Below are 16,776 nucleotides of genomic sequence, written 5' to 3' on the forward strand. Positions count from 1 at the left end.
ATTTTATTTTATTTTATTTTATTTTATTTTATTTTATTTTATTTTATATATATTTATAGCAATGATTTCCTGCAAAAGCAAGTTTCAGAAGTGACTTGCAAGGAAACTCCTCAAAACTGGGGATTAAGGTATTCCTAACAGTGATAAAAGAATTTCTGAAATTTATGTTTCTGGATTTTTGTTATGGACATTTGCATTGCCAGTGTAAACAGTTTGTCAGGTATGCGCTTGGGTTAGCAAACAAACTATGAATCTTCTAAGTAGGAAAGTGCAGGCATCTGGGATAGACCAGGTCACCAGCACCCTTTTAAGTGTGCAACAGCAATTCCTAACCTTTTCAAGCTATGATTAGTCATGTAATTGTGCATCCAAATTTAGCTGATGCATTTTGCATACATAATTAATTGCTTTTCCTGAAGATCTCTCCTAATTTTTAATTATTACTCAAGCTAGCGTTAAGTAAGGAGTGAGCTAGTCTGCACACCAATTTCCTTTAGAAACTGGTTGCAGACAACTTGTGACAGGCGTGAGTATTCATGGAATACAGAAACTGGCTGCTGTCTAGGCTGGGATATGTGAATTTAACCACAGGTTCAGATTAATTCTCTTACTGTCTGACTGATATGAAGTTATTCAGTCGTAATTATTTGTTAAGACATTGCTCAAATATTGTCATAGAAAGAAAATTTTTACATTTGAAGAAATTCCTCCAAATCTCCTTCTGTTTACACCTGTGACTATGTAGAAATGTAAAAGCTGAATAGAATAACAGAAACTCTATCTAATCTTATTTTCAGTACTGAAATCATGAAGTGGATGACTGTGTGTCTGCCTTGTTCTGGTGTATGTTTCCATACTGTGCTAGCCAGATGAAAATCTCTGCATGAAACTTATTATCTGAGCAGCAATGCTATTGAGAAAAACAGAATCTTTATCCCCAGAAGGGACTTAATGATTTCGCCCCTTTCTTTCCTCTAATCCATGCTGCTTTGTGAACATGGTGCACTTGTCCTTTATGCGTGCATCCCCAAACTCCACAGGTCAGTCAAAATACACCGAAAACAATGGCAGCATTAAACTGGTGCTCTTTGTGAAGGAGCTTTGCTTTGTGTTAATGAAAAAGTCATGAAATTGCTAAATATGTCCTATTAGAAACATCCGATTTCCTTCCACTTTCTCTATCATCTAAAAACAAACAGCTTCAATAACAACTCTGCTGCTGCATTCTAATTTTCATTTCAATCTCACCTCTACTTCTGTAAAGCAAATCTAAAAAAATTGTAAACAGAGGTCCTAGCTCAATTTTCCACTTTTTCTTTCCTGACTTGTTAAGTTAAATTCTAAGTATGTAAATTAACTTGAATATGCTCCCCTAGCTTTTTCCAAAGCAAACAGGCAGTTCTGTTCAAAAAGGAGATGATAGGAAATAATGTTTTTCACTTGTATATATTCTTCCTTTTTATGTCCCAAAGAACTTTACAAAGTTTGACTGGACTATGCATCCTGAATTTTACAGGGAAAGAGTTCAAGTCCCAGGAAAGAACAAAAATAATAAATAAAAAATAAAAAATAAAAAAATGGAGAAAGCATAAACAATCCTATCATCTGCAGAAGAGCTGTAAGGTTTAATTCATACAAAAGCTAAATGTTTTGCATATATGGTGTATTTCCAAGTCTAAGATTTCTGTACTGGTATGTATTCAAAACAGACATTTCTGTTAATGTATTTTCTCTTTATAATCAAACATTTTATTTTATTGCCACAGTGGTGGCAGATATTATCAGTAGGTCCATAAAGGGGCTACACAAATTCATGTATGACATATGAATAAATGGACATTGAAAAGGCCAATCTGTCATGACCTTTATACTTTTCTAATATAATAAATACAGACAAGGGGAGTACATGAGGAATGGACCATGGGAAATGACCAAGTTCATGTGTCAAAATAGGGCCTGCTATTGCCAATAACAGACAAAAATATTTGGCCATGTGAACAATTGTGCTGATCCAGTAAGTCATCTTCTCCCTTTCTACATAGAATTGCTTCCTGCTGATATGCCCCAGTTCTAAGTGAAAAATCTGTCCTACGTATTACAAAAAGTATTAAAGAATATACTTTTCTTCTCCTTTCCTGAATTTACCATATTTGCTTTCCACTTAAACTTATCAAATATATATATATATATTTAAAAAAAAAAAAAAAAAGAAAAGAAACAATGAGAGATGATCAAGGAAAAAAAAAGAAAACAGTAAAGGCTTAGAGTTTTTTTTCTTTTCATAGAGTCATAGAATGGATTGGGTTGAAAGGGACCTTAAAGATCATTTAAATTCAACTCCCCTGACATAGGCAGGGATGCCACCCACTACAGCAGGTTTGCCCAGGGCCCCATTCAGCCTGGCCTTGAACATCTCCACAAATGGGGCATTGACAGCTTCTCTGTGCAACCTGTTCCAGTTCCTCACCACCCTCAGAGTAAAGAATTTCTTCCTAACATCCTGTGGTGGTTTTACCATGCTAGGCAGCTGAACACCACAACCGCTCTCTCACTCCCCCTTCTCAGATGAGGAGGGGAAGAAGTAAAGGAAAGAACAACTCACGGGGTGAGATAAGGATAATTTAATTAAAGAGAAAAAAATATATTAAGGAAATATTAATTAAACAATTCAACTAAAGGGAAAAAAAGGAAAAGGGAAGAGGGAGGGGGAAAGGGAATAACAAAATAAAACAAGGAAAGGCTATGTGGAAGTGCAGAGGAAAGAAATTACTCTCTACTTCCCACAAATGAGCGATGCTTGACCACGTCCTTGAAGCAGGGCCTCAACGCACGTAGCCGGTGTCTGGGAGGAGAACAGAAGTTTTTACAATGAGAGTCCACCCCTCCCCTCTTCTTCCTTTTTCCACCTTTTATTGCTGAGTGTGACATCATATGGTATGGAATATCCCTTTGGTTGGTTTAGGTCAGCTGCCCTGCTGATGTTTCTTTCTCACTTTTTGCCCACCCCCTAGGAGGGTTAGAGAGAGTCCTGATGCTGTGCCAGCACTTCTCAGCAGCAGACACAACACTGGTGTGATACCACTGCTGTCCTAGCTACAAGTGCAGAGCACAGCACTGTATGGGCTGCTGCAGGGAAAGTTAACATCCCAGCCAGACCCAGTACACATCCATTCTAAATCTCATCTCTTTAAGTTTAAAACCATCCCCCCTTGTCCTATCATTATCTAAACAATTAAAGAGTCCCTCTCTAACATTTTTATAAGACCCATTTAAGTATTGGAAAGCTTCAGGTAGGTCTCCACAGGGCCTTCTTTTCTTCAGGCTGAACATCCCCAACTCTCTCAACCTTTCTTTGTAGGAGAGGTGCTCCAGCCCACTGATCATCTCTGTAGCCCTCTGGACCTGTTCTAGCAGGTCCACATCTTTCTTGTGCTGGGAGCCCCAGACCTGGACACAGTACTCCAGGTGGGGTCTCGCAAGGGCAGAGTAGAGGAGTACAATCACCTGCCTCAACCTGCTGACCAAGCCTCTGTTGATGCAGCCCAGGATGCAGTTGGCTTTCTTGGCTGCAAGTGCACACTGCTAGCTCCTGTTGAGCTTTTCATCCACCAGAACCCCAAGGTTCTTCTCTGCAGGTCTGCTTTCAAGGAGTTCTTCTCCCAGTCTGTATTCATGTCTGGGATTGCCGCAACCCAGGTGCAGCACCTTGCATTTAGACTTGTTGAACATCATTAGGTTCATGTGGGCCCACTTCTCAAGTTTGTCCAGGTCCCTTTGAATGTCTCCCCTTCTCTTGTATCAACTGCACCACTCAGCTTGGTGTCACCTACAAACTTGATCAAGTCCACTGTCTATGCCATTGATAAAGATATTAAACAACCCCAGCTCCCTCAGCCTGTCTTCATAGCAGAGGTCCTCCAGCCCTCTGATGATCCTGTGGCACTCCTCTGGACCCTCTCTAATAGGTCTATGTCCTTCGTATGTGGGTGCCCCAAATGCAATACTTCAGGCAGGGTCTCATAGGAGCAGAGTAGAGGGGAAGATTCAACTTGGCCCTTGACTTGGCCACACTTCTTTTGATGCAGCCCAGTATACGGTTGGCTCTCTGGGCTGCAAATGCACATTGCTGGTTCATGTTGAGCTTCTCCTCCATCAATACCCCCAGGTCCTTCTCTTCAGGGCTGCTCTCAGTCCATTCTCCACTCAACTTGTATTTGTGCTTAGGATTGCCTCAGACCAGATTCAGGTCTTTGCACTTGTCCTTGTTGAACTTCATGAGGTTCTAACAGGCAAAATGAATGCGATGGCTCACAAACAGTATTATAGATACAAGACCTTTAAAGAAGTTGCTTGACTTCACAAAAATGTTTCCATGTACATGGGCTGATGTATCAGAGGGGAAGATTCTCACACACAAGAGGCTGCTGGCAACTTCACGTTGATATTTCTGACCTGAGAATGTGAAACATACTGCAGATTTTCTAATCCATCTGGTAAACAGAAAAGTGAGCATTTTATCTTCTGATACAGCTATGAAAGAATAGAGAATGGAAACTGCCTTCTTGCTTTTGATTTCTGCAGATTCTAAACAATAACAATGTCCTGTACATCCTAGATAAAATGAAAGTATTGGAGTAAACAGTGAAAGAAATCTAGAGTTGTCAACAAAAAAAAAAAAAAAAAAAATCTGAACACTTCTATATTGCTTAGAAATGCAAATATTTCAGTGTTTTATTTTTAATACAGTGTCATTTTTACACAGGCACATGCAATTGTAACTCTATGTATGGTGCTGGATGATCAGGTATGAACAGTAAAACTTTATAACTTTTAGGGAGAAATATAGGACAACTCTCTGGTAACAAGTAGGTCAACAACTGGTACTTTATTTATCTCAGTGTCTTAGTGGCATGTGCTTTCATCCAGGATGTCAAGGATACTATACAGATCAAAATTTTCAGTATTTACTCATCTAAAAAGGTAATTCATATTTACTTCAAGACTAAGATTAGATTATGAAATATGTTTATTGGTTAAATCTGAACTTCAGGAGCATAGCATTTAGAGAAGAACATCATAATATTTTCCGTGGGTATATTTTGGCAATGAAAGCCTGAAATGTATGTTGAATACTATTAGAACTCATGATCTTTTCTCTAGAACTTTCCTGAATTCTATGTAAGATGGCTAATTACCAGAAACCAATAACCAATATAATATACAAACAAAAAAACAAACAGAATCACAGAATCACAGAATAGTCTAGGTTGGAAGAGACCTCCAAGATCACCGAGTCCAACCTCTGACCTAACACTAGCAAGTCCTCCACTAAACCATATCCCTAAGCTCTACATCTAAACGTCTTTTAAAGACCTCCAGGGATGGTGACTCAACCACTTCCCTGGGCAGCCTATTCGAGTGACTAACAACCCGTTCAGTAAAGAAGTTCTTCCTTCCAACTTTAGCCTATTCCCCCTCGTTCGGTCACCAGGCACGTGGGAGAATAGACCAACCACCACCTCGCTACAGCCTCCTTTCAGGTACCTGTAGAGTGCAATAAGGTCACCCCTGAGCCTCCTCTTCTCCAGGCTAAACAGTCCCAGCTCCCTCAGCCGCTCCTCATAAGACTTGTTCTCCAGACCCTTCACCAGCTTTGTAGCCCTTCTCTGGACGCACTCGAGCACTTCCATGTCCTTATTGTAGCGAGGGGCCCAAAACTGAACACAGTACTTGAGGTGCGGTCTCACCAGAGACGAGAACAGGGGGACAATCACTTCCCTGGACCTGCTGGCCACGCTGTTTCTTATGCAAGCCAGGATGCTGTTGGCCTTCTTGGCCACCTGAGCACACTGCTGGCTCATATTCAGCTGACTGTCAACCACTACTACCAGGCCCTTCTCTGACAGGCAGCTTTCTAACCACACATCTCCCAGCCTGTAGCTCTGTTTGGGGTTGTTGTGCCCCAGGTGCAGGACCCGGCACTTGGCCTTGTTGAACTTCATACCATTGGCCTCGGCCCATCGGTCCAGCCTATCCAGATCCTCCTGCAGAGCCTTCCTACCCTCGAGCAGATTGTCACACACACCTAACTTGGTGTCATCTGCAAACTTGCTGAGGGCGCACTCGATCCCCTCGTCCAGATCATCGATGAAGATGTTAAAGAGGACTGGTCCCAGTACTGAGCCCTGGGGGACTCCACTAGTGACCGGCCTCCAACTGGATTTGACTCCATTCACCACAACTCTCTGGGCCCGGTCACCCAGCCAGCTCTTAACCCAACGAAGTGTACGCCAGTCCAAGCCATGAGCAGCCAGTTTCCTGAGGAGAATGCTGTGGGGGACGGTGTCAAATACCTTACTGAAGTCAAGGTAGACCACGTCCACAGCCTTTCCGTCATCCACTAAGCGTGTCACCTTGTCATAGAAGGAGATCAGGTTCGTCAAGCAGGACCTGCCCTTCATAAACCCATGCTGACTAGGCCCAATCGCCTGCTTGCCCTGCAACTGCCGCATGATGACACCCAAGATAATCTGCTCCATGAGCTTCCCTGGCACTGATGTTAAACTAACAGGCCTATAGTTCCCCGGGTCTAACCTCCGTCCCTTCTTGTAGATGGGCGTCACGTTTGCTAGCCGCCAGTCAAGTGGGACCTCCCCTGATAGCCAGGACTGCCGATAAATCATGGAAAGCGTCTTGGCCAGCTCCTCCGCCAGTTCTCTCAGTACCCTCGGTGGATCCCATCCGGCCCCATCGATTTGCATACATCCAAATGCTGTAGCAGGTCGCCAACCATTTCCTCGTGGATTGTGGGAGCCACATTCTGCTCCCCATCCCCTTCCTTGAGCTCAGGGTACTGGGCGTCCAGAGAACAACTGGTTTTGCTGCTATAGACTGAGGCAAAGAAGGCGTTAAGCACCTCAGCTTTTTCCTCATCTCTGATTACTGTTTCCCCCCACATCCAGTAGAGGGTGGAGATTCTCCTTAGTCCTCCTTTTTGTGTTGATGTATTTATAAAAACATTTTTTGTTGTCCTTAACAGCAGTGGACAGATTGAGCTCCAGATGAGCTTTGGCCTTTCTGATTTTGTCCCTGCACCACCTTGCAGCATCCTTGTAGTCCCCCTGAGTGGCCCGCCCTCTTTTCCAAAGATTATAAACCCTCTTTTTTCTCCTAAGCTCGAGCCACAGCTCTCTGCTCAGCCAGGCCGGTCTTCTTCCGTGCTGGCTTGTCTTTGGGCACAAGGGGACAGACCGCTCCTGAGCCATTAAGATTTCTTTCTTGAAGAGCGTCCAGCCCTCCTGGGATCCTCTGTCTTTCAGTACTGCCTCCCAAGGGACTCTGCCAACCAATGTCTTGAACAGCTCAAAGTCAGCCCTCCGGAAGTCCAAGACAGCGGTTTTACTGGTCCCCTTCCTGACTTTGCCAAGTATCGAGAACTCTACCATTTTGTGGTCACTCTGCCCAAGACAGCCCCCGACCAGCACATCTCCAACCAGTCCTTCTCTGTTAGTGCACAGAAGGTCTAGTGGGGCACCTCCCCTGGTAGGCTCGCCAACCAGCTGCGTCAGGAAGTTATCTTCCACGCTCTCCAGAAACCTCCTGGACTGCTTTCTCTGGGCTATGTTGTGTTTCCAGGATATGTCTGGGAAGTTAAAGTCCCCCACAAGAACAAGCACTGACGATTTTGCAACTTCTGCCAGCTGCCTGTAGAACTCCTCATCCATCCCCTCATCCTGGTTTGGCGGTCTATAACAGACCCCCACTAGGATGCTTCCCTTGTTGGCCTTTCCACTGATCCTAACCCATAGCGACTCCACCTTGTCATTCCCAGCTTCAAGTTCGACGACATCAAAACACTCTCTAATATAGAGAGCCACTCCACCACCCCTTCCATGCTGCCTGTCCCTTCTGAAGAGCCTATAGCCAGACATTGCAGCACTCCAGTCATGAGAGTGGTCCCACCACGTTTCCGTGATGGCAACCAAGTCATAGCCTGCGTGCTGCGCAATGGCTTCCAGCTCCTCCTGCTTGTTGCCCATGCTGCGTGCATTAGTGTAGATGCACTTCAGCTGGGCCTTAGCCTTCTCCCCCAGCCTTGCCACTGTTCCCCCTGGCACACCTCCAACAGGCTTTGTTTCATCCTCGTCCCCCTTCTCACCTAGTTTAAAGCCGTCTCAATGAGCACTGCCAGCTCCTGTGCCAGGATCCGTTTTCCCCTTGCGGACAGTTGGGACCCATCTGCGGCCATCAGGCCAGGTGCCGAGTAGAGCACCCCGTGGTCAAAGAACCCAAAACTTCTGTGTTGGCACCAGCCTCTGAGCCACGTGTTTATCAGGTGGGCTTTTCGTGTCCTCTTTGAACCATTCCCTGCCACTGTAGGAATGGATGAAAACACCACCTGTACTCCCGCTCCGAACAAACAAATAAATAAAGTCTGTTTCTACATCAAAAGTCAGTGAAATAAGACAGATTATGTTTATTATTATTATTATTATTATTTTATTTTATTTTATTTTGTTATTTTTATCGAATTTGCTCAGGACAAACTGTAGCCACAATCAGGACATAATGACTGCAACATAAGGCTGCATCTGACAATGTTACATTTTTTGTTGTTTTTGTTTGTTTGTTTTGTTTTGTTTTGTTTTGCTTTCCTTTGGCAGTATATTATTTGAGCTTTTGGAAAATTCTGAGAGAGGAGAAGAATGCAGCTGAAAAGGAAAGGACTAAACTTGCATTACAGTGATTACTATGATTACAATTATTATGATTGCAGAATAACCTTAGTGTGATTAGGTGAGCATCCCAGAGCAAAGACTTATGGATTTGTGACATATTTTCTTTCAGGATCACAGAATCTCTACCATGAATATTAGTCAATTATTACTGTTTTTTATTTTTATAAAGTAGTCCCCATAATAAAAGTTTTTTTTTCATCGATTATATCTAGAATGCATAATAGTAGGTTACAGATACAGATATATTCTCTCCCTTTGTTGTTATTGTTGCAAAGTGCTATTATATTTTTTTGACAGACACAACAAAAGAAGTGACAATATTTGAAGTGTTATTATTATTCATGACTTGGGAGAAATAAAGTTATCTTTTTCTCTCCATGTTGTGTCTCCAAACCATGCACCATCAAATGATCAAACATTCCAGTCCAACCTATGCAACAATTTATTCTGTTCTACAGTCAATGGGAATCTTCCCACTACTACAACAAGCTTCTTTACATTTGCTTGTTGGATCATAGAATTTTAAGGACAGAAATTGTCATTAGGCATATACTATACTCAGCAAATATGAAGTTTATTACTTAGCATACAATTAGCATACAAAATAATAATGGGTTTTCAATCCAATGGATGAAGGCATGGCCCATGTGAGATTAAAAGAGAATGAGAGAGAAATATATATATATATATATTTAATTTAAATTTTTTTTTTTCCTTATTTTCAGTGCTTTGTAAAATGCCAGCTCCCTCTCCACTAACTCGAGTTTGGTATTGACTTCGATAGTGTCAAGATTTTTACCAAAATATCAATTTAACAGAAAATTGTATATGATTTTATTTGAGGTAATTTGATACTATGACATTCTTCATTCCTTGATAATACCAAATATTTGACTAAAAAACAATTAATGAAATGTTAAAAACTATTAGGTATGTAAAATTAGATAAAGTTGTTAAAAATAAATTACAATAAATACTTCAGACTTGTAAATAATCTATAGAATATTTTTTTCCTAGCACTAAATATATGCTGTAAGATACATCCTGTTTTCTTTATTTTCCAAGCACAGAAGAAGGATAACAGTATAACCCATCAAAAGGATATGCATATTGCCTGGAAGTCTAAATATTTTTAGGTCAATTGATTCACATTTATTGCATACTACACGTTATTAGGTTAGTTATCTTCTGACAAATGTAACACTGGTTTCAAATAGGATTGTTTTTATATTATTGTTTAAAAAATTAAATTCTCAGCTGGGACTAGGTTAGAATGCACAAAGCATTTAAAACAAACATACAAAAAACAACATCGGCAACAACAACAACAACAAAAAACTTTAGCTTGTGACAAACTAGCAAAGCTCTTATCATCTTTGGTTATCTTGTCTGTGTCTTAAACAGAAAAGTTGCTTATGGCTGAAGTTACTCAGAGGAGAAAAATAGTAGACACACATGGCATGTCCATTCAGTGAACAATGTTAAATATACAAATTGGATTTTGGGTGCTAGCTAGATCCAGCTAGCCTCCAGCACAGCTTTAAGTCTTATGTAATCTACACTGACAGAATTGTCCAAGGAGCTGCTCTGCCAGACTGTTACTCAGTGCCCACTGCTCAAAACCCTTTTACCTCCAATGATGTCATGACATCTGGAGTTGGTAAAAGGTCAATATCTGGGTCAAGATATTCCTTCCTGGAGATATCATTCAATTCCTTTACATTGCCAAAGTCTTAGTCGTATTTGTGAGGGGCAAAGTTTAGATTCCAAAATATTTAAAATGTCTGCAATATGAATGTATTGCTCCCATAGCTGAACCAGATAAGCCCAAAGGGATCCATAAATGGGAGATTTTTGTCTCATTCATTTACAGCCCAGTGTATAAAGGCAATTTGTTGGTAAATTTTATAATAAAATTTGCCATTTGTAGTAATGAAAATCAGTCTCAATTGCCAGAATAATAGTAAACGCCGAAAATTGAGGAGCAGACATTCTACACATTCTGTTGACTCTACTGGCCTTTGGGAGGGTGAAGGGGGAATGGGGAGACAGCCTTGATGCTGTGTCAGCATTGCTCAGCAAAAGACAAAACATGAGTGTGATACCAATGTTGTTATAGGTGCAAGTGCAAAGAACAGCACTATATGGGCTGCTGCATGGAAATTTAACTCAATCCCAGCCAGACCCAGCACATCACCTTAAAAAAGAGACATCCAAAAAAACAGGAGCCTAAGTGTTTTTAAATTAATTAAAAGATAAATTATTCAAAATGTGTAGAAAAAGTATATTCACACTCAGGTAACATTTAACAGAATACAACATTTATTTCCCACCTTGCTAGCTGAACACATTTAGTCAAAGAGGTAAACTGCAATAGTTTTTATATTTTTGGACTTAATGAGTTCATTTTAAAAGATGGACTACAAAGTCTTTTGAGTCAGTCAGATAGTGATAGGAATTGCGACTTTTACCTCACTCTCTTCTGAGTCCAGCAAGTGATCAAGAGGTACCAAGAGACAGTAACTGCATTTGATCACAGTGGATTGTTTTCACTAACCCTGTCAGCTGCATTAAATGCCTGACAGCCGTACTAGAAAACAATACATACTAACAGGAGCAAAGATATGTTGAAAGAAAGGAAAATAGAGTGCCATAAATCACTCATCAAAAATAAATTTGTAGGCAACGGTTGTGATAGTTACATACTGCCCTTTTGAAGTGTTTACAGTGTGCAACTTTACACCTGCTGGCTGTACTCAATGGTGGGTTCCCATATTAAGTACATGTAATAAGGACTTCAGGGTAAACACTTTTTTCTCTGATTGTACTAAGCTTGATAGGATGTAACTGTGATATTTATAATTGTTGATGCAAATAAAATATCAATTAACATCGTAATTTTATTAATAGTATGAGGTCAGAAAAGACAGATGATGACCAGTTAAGAATGTCAATAAGGATATTTTCACATATCACCTTTATTTAACAGGAAAAGACAATGCATCTAGTTTACAGTCCTGTAGAGCATACTATCTGTGTTACCATTTGACACAGAAGTATATAATGTTTATATTGCTAGTCTGAGTTATATCCCCCTCCGCACTTTTCCAGGCATCTCACACATGTGTAGACATTGTTAAAATGCAAGAACTCTCCATCCCCCCCCTTTCTTACATATCCATCCATGTAAGAAAGTGGGCAGAGAGGTCAGGAAATTGGCAAGGCTGAGCAGGGACCTGCTGGTCAAACTGAAGTGCAAGAAATAAATGCACAGGCAGAGGAAGCAGGGACATGTGGCATGGAAAAAGTACAGAGATGCTGTCTGGATGTGCAGGGATGGGATCAGGAAAGCCAAGGCACAGATGGAACTGAGCTTGGCAAGAGATGTAAAGAATAATAAATAAGAAGGCATTCTATATGTATATTGCTCAGAAAAGAAAGGCCAAGGAGAGTGTACCCCCTCTGATAAACAAGAAGGAAGGACTGGCAACAACAGACATAGAGAAGACAAAGGTACTCAACAACTTTTTTGCTCCAGTCTTCACTGCCAGCCAGGCTTCCCATATCTCTCAAGTTTCTGAACCTCTTTCTGACCCGGGGAACTACAGGCTGGTGAGCCTCAACTCTCTGCCTGGGAAGATCATCAAACAGATAACAAAATCACAGAATCACAGGTCATAAAAAATGACTGAGGTTGGAAGGAACCTCTGAAGATCATCCAGTCCTCAACCAGAAGGTTCTGAGGTGACCTTGTTGTAGTTTTTCAATACTTGAATGGGAGCTTATAGAAAAGATGGAGAGCAACTTCTTGCTCAGGCAGATGATAGGTGGAGTGGTTTTAAACTTAAAGAGAGGCGATTTTGATTAGAGCTTAGGGGGAAATTCTTCACTCAGAGGGTGGTAAGGAACTGGAACAGGTTGACCAGAGAAACTGTGGATTCCCCATCTCTGAAGGTGTTCAAGACCAGTCTGGATGAGGCCCTGGGCAACCTGATGTAGCTGGTGGCATCCCTGCCTATGGCTGGGAGGTTGGAACTAGATGATCATTAAGGTCCCTTCCAACCTGAGACGTTCTGTATTTCTATGATATAAGCTGAAGTGACTACCCAAGCTTGACTTTTCATTACTTGGATTTAAGATAGTTGTAAATCTAAGCAGCAGAGACATAACAATAATGCAACATATGGTTAAATAAGTGTGTTTAGTCACAGCTATTTGATGTAGTCATATTAATTTTCTATACGTGTACTGTGATGGTGTCTAAAGACTCCTATTTTATATAGGACCTGTGTGAAGTACATAAGAAAATATCTCCTCCAGAGAGTTTACATTCTAAGTGCTACACAAGTAGATGAAAGATTAAATGGATATGACCTATAAATAAATGAAGATGATGATGACTGACACATTTTTATTTATTAAATATGTTTGTTGTTGCTACTTCTCCCTAGGTAATGCATCCTGAGGAATTACCTTACAAAACTGTTGTAAATAATTAGCAGAAAAAAACATCCTGGGCAGATGAGACTTTGAATGCTGTAATAGATCCTGTCTAGGTCAGTGGAATATTTTCCCAATGAGGACTTTGATAACACTAATGGAAGTCCACCTGAGCCCCTACTGATGATAATACTACCAGCAGACACACTGATAAATTATAATGGGCACAGCAACAGCAGCAGCCACTCCAGAAATATCTTTAAAGTGAATTTCCTTTAATGGCTAGGAAGACAAATGGCTCACATTTTACCATTGGATTCCTCCTCTTTCAGAAAATTGCCAATAAACTTGCTGTCCTTAGCTGAAGATTTGGCAGCAACTTGAGCATAACAAATTTAACCCATTCAGTGGCTTTCTTCTGTTTATGTATGTCAGTTACTTGCTCAAACTCTTCTTCTTAAGCTAAATGATCTTATGTCTTTTCATAACTGAAACTAAGATTAAGACATATATATATATATTTAATGGCTCATAAACTAAAGTGTTGTTTCTGAAGAGGTCAGACTCCTGTAAAATTGTTATTCAGAAGTGGTTTGCCTGTACTGCAAGTACCAAAATTCATGAGGTACTTCCCCTTTGTATTATGGAGTTCCTGGTTCACCACTGGTTGTTTTTCTGGTCTTCTAAGACCTGACCAGCTTGTACCTAACTCTTCCTAATCCCAGACAGAAACCCAGCACATTAACTGTGGGCACACAAACAAATATCAGCTTTTTTTCTTTGGCTTAATGTACTACCTTGCATCACTTGAGCTTGTTGTGAGCTCTGTTAGGACTCTCATTTTCTTTCACTTACCAAACAGTTGCAACTGCCACAGTTTGAAACACTGTTCACCCATCCAAAATTGTTTGTACTTGTTCAGCTGCTGAAGCCCATCCTGGCAGCCAGTATAGCAGAACAAATATTATTTTTCTTGTACAGGTTAGTTTAGATTCCTATTCACAGCTTATTTAATGTAGTTTGCTGCCTTATAGTAAGTGGATAATTCATATGAAAAAGTGTTTTGTTATTGTTGTTGGTTTTGTTTATTGTTTGTTTGTTTGTTTTTATTTTATTATTTTATTTTATTTTTTCCCTTGCTGATTTAATTTCAGGGAATGATGATCTCTGGCTGAGGGGACCTCAACTTGGCTCTAGTTTCACTGATGCTATAAGTGTCTTCAGACCTTTTAACTACAAAGAAAAGCACATTTATTGGAATCTATATGAAGAAAATTGCCCCCCACTTGTGATGAACTAACGGGCAGAACTTGACAGTGCAGAACTTGACTCGGTACTACAGGATCTGACACCTAGGTCCTGTAAGTGACTTCTTGTGCAGGTCACTGTCAGAGACAGTAATGCTTTCAAAATTGCCTGGTCACTACATAATTGTTCTTTGTATTCAAGTATTCACTGACAGAATTTAGGAAATTGATTTAATGTGTTCATTAGTCTGTGGAGATTCGAAAATATATTCTCAGAAAACCGCAAGACAGTAGAGGCTAGTTTAGGTAGAAAGCACTCCCCACATTCCTGTTAAAATGGTAAATTGGGTAACAAAAGGAAGATGACTTTTTGGCTGGAAAAAGCATGAATGTGAGAAGGGCATTTGAAAACAGGTATCACTACCTACTACCGAGACCATCCTTTATGCAATTAGTTTGCAGAGAAAAATAATTCCAATACTTCTGATCTTCTAATTGTGTCTTTTTGTAGTCCAAAAGCATGAGATTTTCTAACAGCTTCCAAGAATGATTTTTGCAGAAAACTTACTTGCCTTTTTAAACTTACAGCTATAATGTTCTTTTGAAGTCCACAGGTCTGTGAGAAGTGTCTTACAGACCACCAATTGTCAAAGGAGTTACCTGCAGAGCTATTATGTTTGGATTTGAACAGCCAGATCCTTAGCATTGTGGCTATAGATGAAACTTGAGTTGCTGAAGATACCTGATTTATGAATGAATGTGAGCTGTAGCATTAGCATTAGGTATTTAGGGACTGCATTTCATTTCTCTTAGCTTTCATGTAATGGTATTTCTATTCTTCCTATGATGTTCAAGTGCAGTTAAAGATGTATGTGTGTACTGATAGGCGCTTTTTTTAATCTTTCCTTTTTTTTTTTTTTTAACCTTTTCTTAATTATTTTCTTATTTATTTATTTTTTATTTACTTATTTATTTTCCCTTGAATAGTTTTAGGAATGTTCTTTTCTGTAATCCTTGATTTATGCTATAAATAATTCTTTATAATATCAATAATTTCTCAGTCTGTGTATCACTTTAAAACTAGAAAGGTTAGACAGAGTTTGTAAAGTCTGACTCCAGGGCACTTAGTGTCTGTATCTAATCCAAAACGGAAAGGAAGCAGGGGTGGATAACCAGCCTCTGGTTAGCTCAACCTATCATATCAATGAAAGTAATGGGCCATATTTGTCAAGACCAGATCAAGATGTCTACGGGTATTTATGTGAATGCTACATTGAATTCCCCTAAAAGTATCAATCTGAATCAAAATCTAACCATACAAGCCTTTAAAAAATGTGTTGCACAGAGAATTTATTATTGAAGAAGACATAGTTTTGTCTGTTTGTCTGTGGTAGGAATTTTTAAAATATTATTAATCCAGATCACCCAAATAACCTGGTTGTACTGTAACTGTATAGTGCTTAATGCAGAAGATACAAGGCTCCATCTTCAAAAGATACAGACCTAAAAGGCAGCAGGAACATACACTGTGAATGTGCATAGGGATTGCCTTGATTCATTGTCACTATAAATATCACAGAATCATAGAATATTCTGAGCTGGAAGGAACCCACAAGGACCAAAAAGTCCAACTCCTGAGTCCACACATGACCACAAAAAAATCAGACCCTGTGTCTGAGAGAGTTGTGCAAATGCTTCTTGAACTCCAGCAGGCTCTGTGTCATGAACACTTCCCTGGGGAGCCTGTTGAAGTGCCCGACCATCCTCTCAGTAAAGAACCTTCTCCTGATATCCAACCTGAACTTCCCTTGTGCAGTTCCCTGTCATTCTTTTGGGTCATTTTTCTGGTTACCAGAGAGAAGAGATCAGTGTCTGCCACTCTGCTCCCCTTGTGAGGAAGCTGAAGGCTGACATGAGGTCTCCTCTCAGATTCTTCTTCTCTAGGCTGAACAAACCAAATGAATTCAGCTGTTCTTCATACATCTAGAGCTGTCACCATATTTGTTGCCCTCCTTTGGACATTCTGTAATAGTTTTATGTCCTTCTTATACTAATAGTTTTGTGTCCTTCTTATACTGTGGTACCTGAAACTGCACACAGTTCTCAAAGTGAGGTCACACCAGCACAGAGTAGAGTGGGACAGTCACTTCCCTTGACCATCTACCAATGTTGTGCTTGCTGTATCCCAAGATATAGTTGGCCTTTTTGCTGTGACCATAGAATCACAGAATCACAGAATAGTCTAGGTTGGAAGAGACCTCAAAGATCACTGAGTCCAACCTCCGACCTAACGCTAACAAATCTTCCACTAAACCATATCCCTAAGCTCTACATCTAAACGTCTTTTAAAG

The sequence above is a fragment of the Oxyura jamaicensis genome, chromosome 1, assembly GCF_011077185.1.
Source record: "Oxyura jamaicensis isolate SHBP4307 breed ruddy duck chromosome 1, BPBGC_Ojam_1.0, whole genome shotgun sequence".
Classification (NCBI taxonomy): Eukaryota; Metazoa; Chordata; class Aves; order Anseriformes; family Anatidae; genus Oxyura; species Oxyura jamaicensis.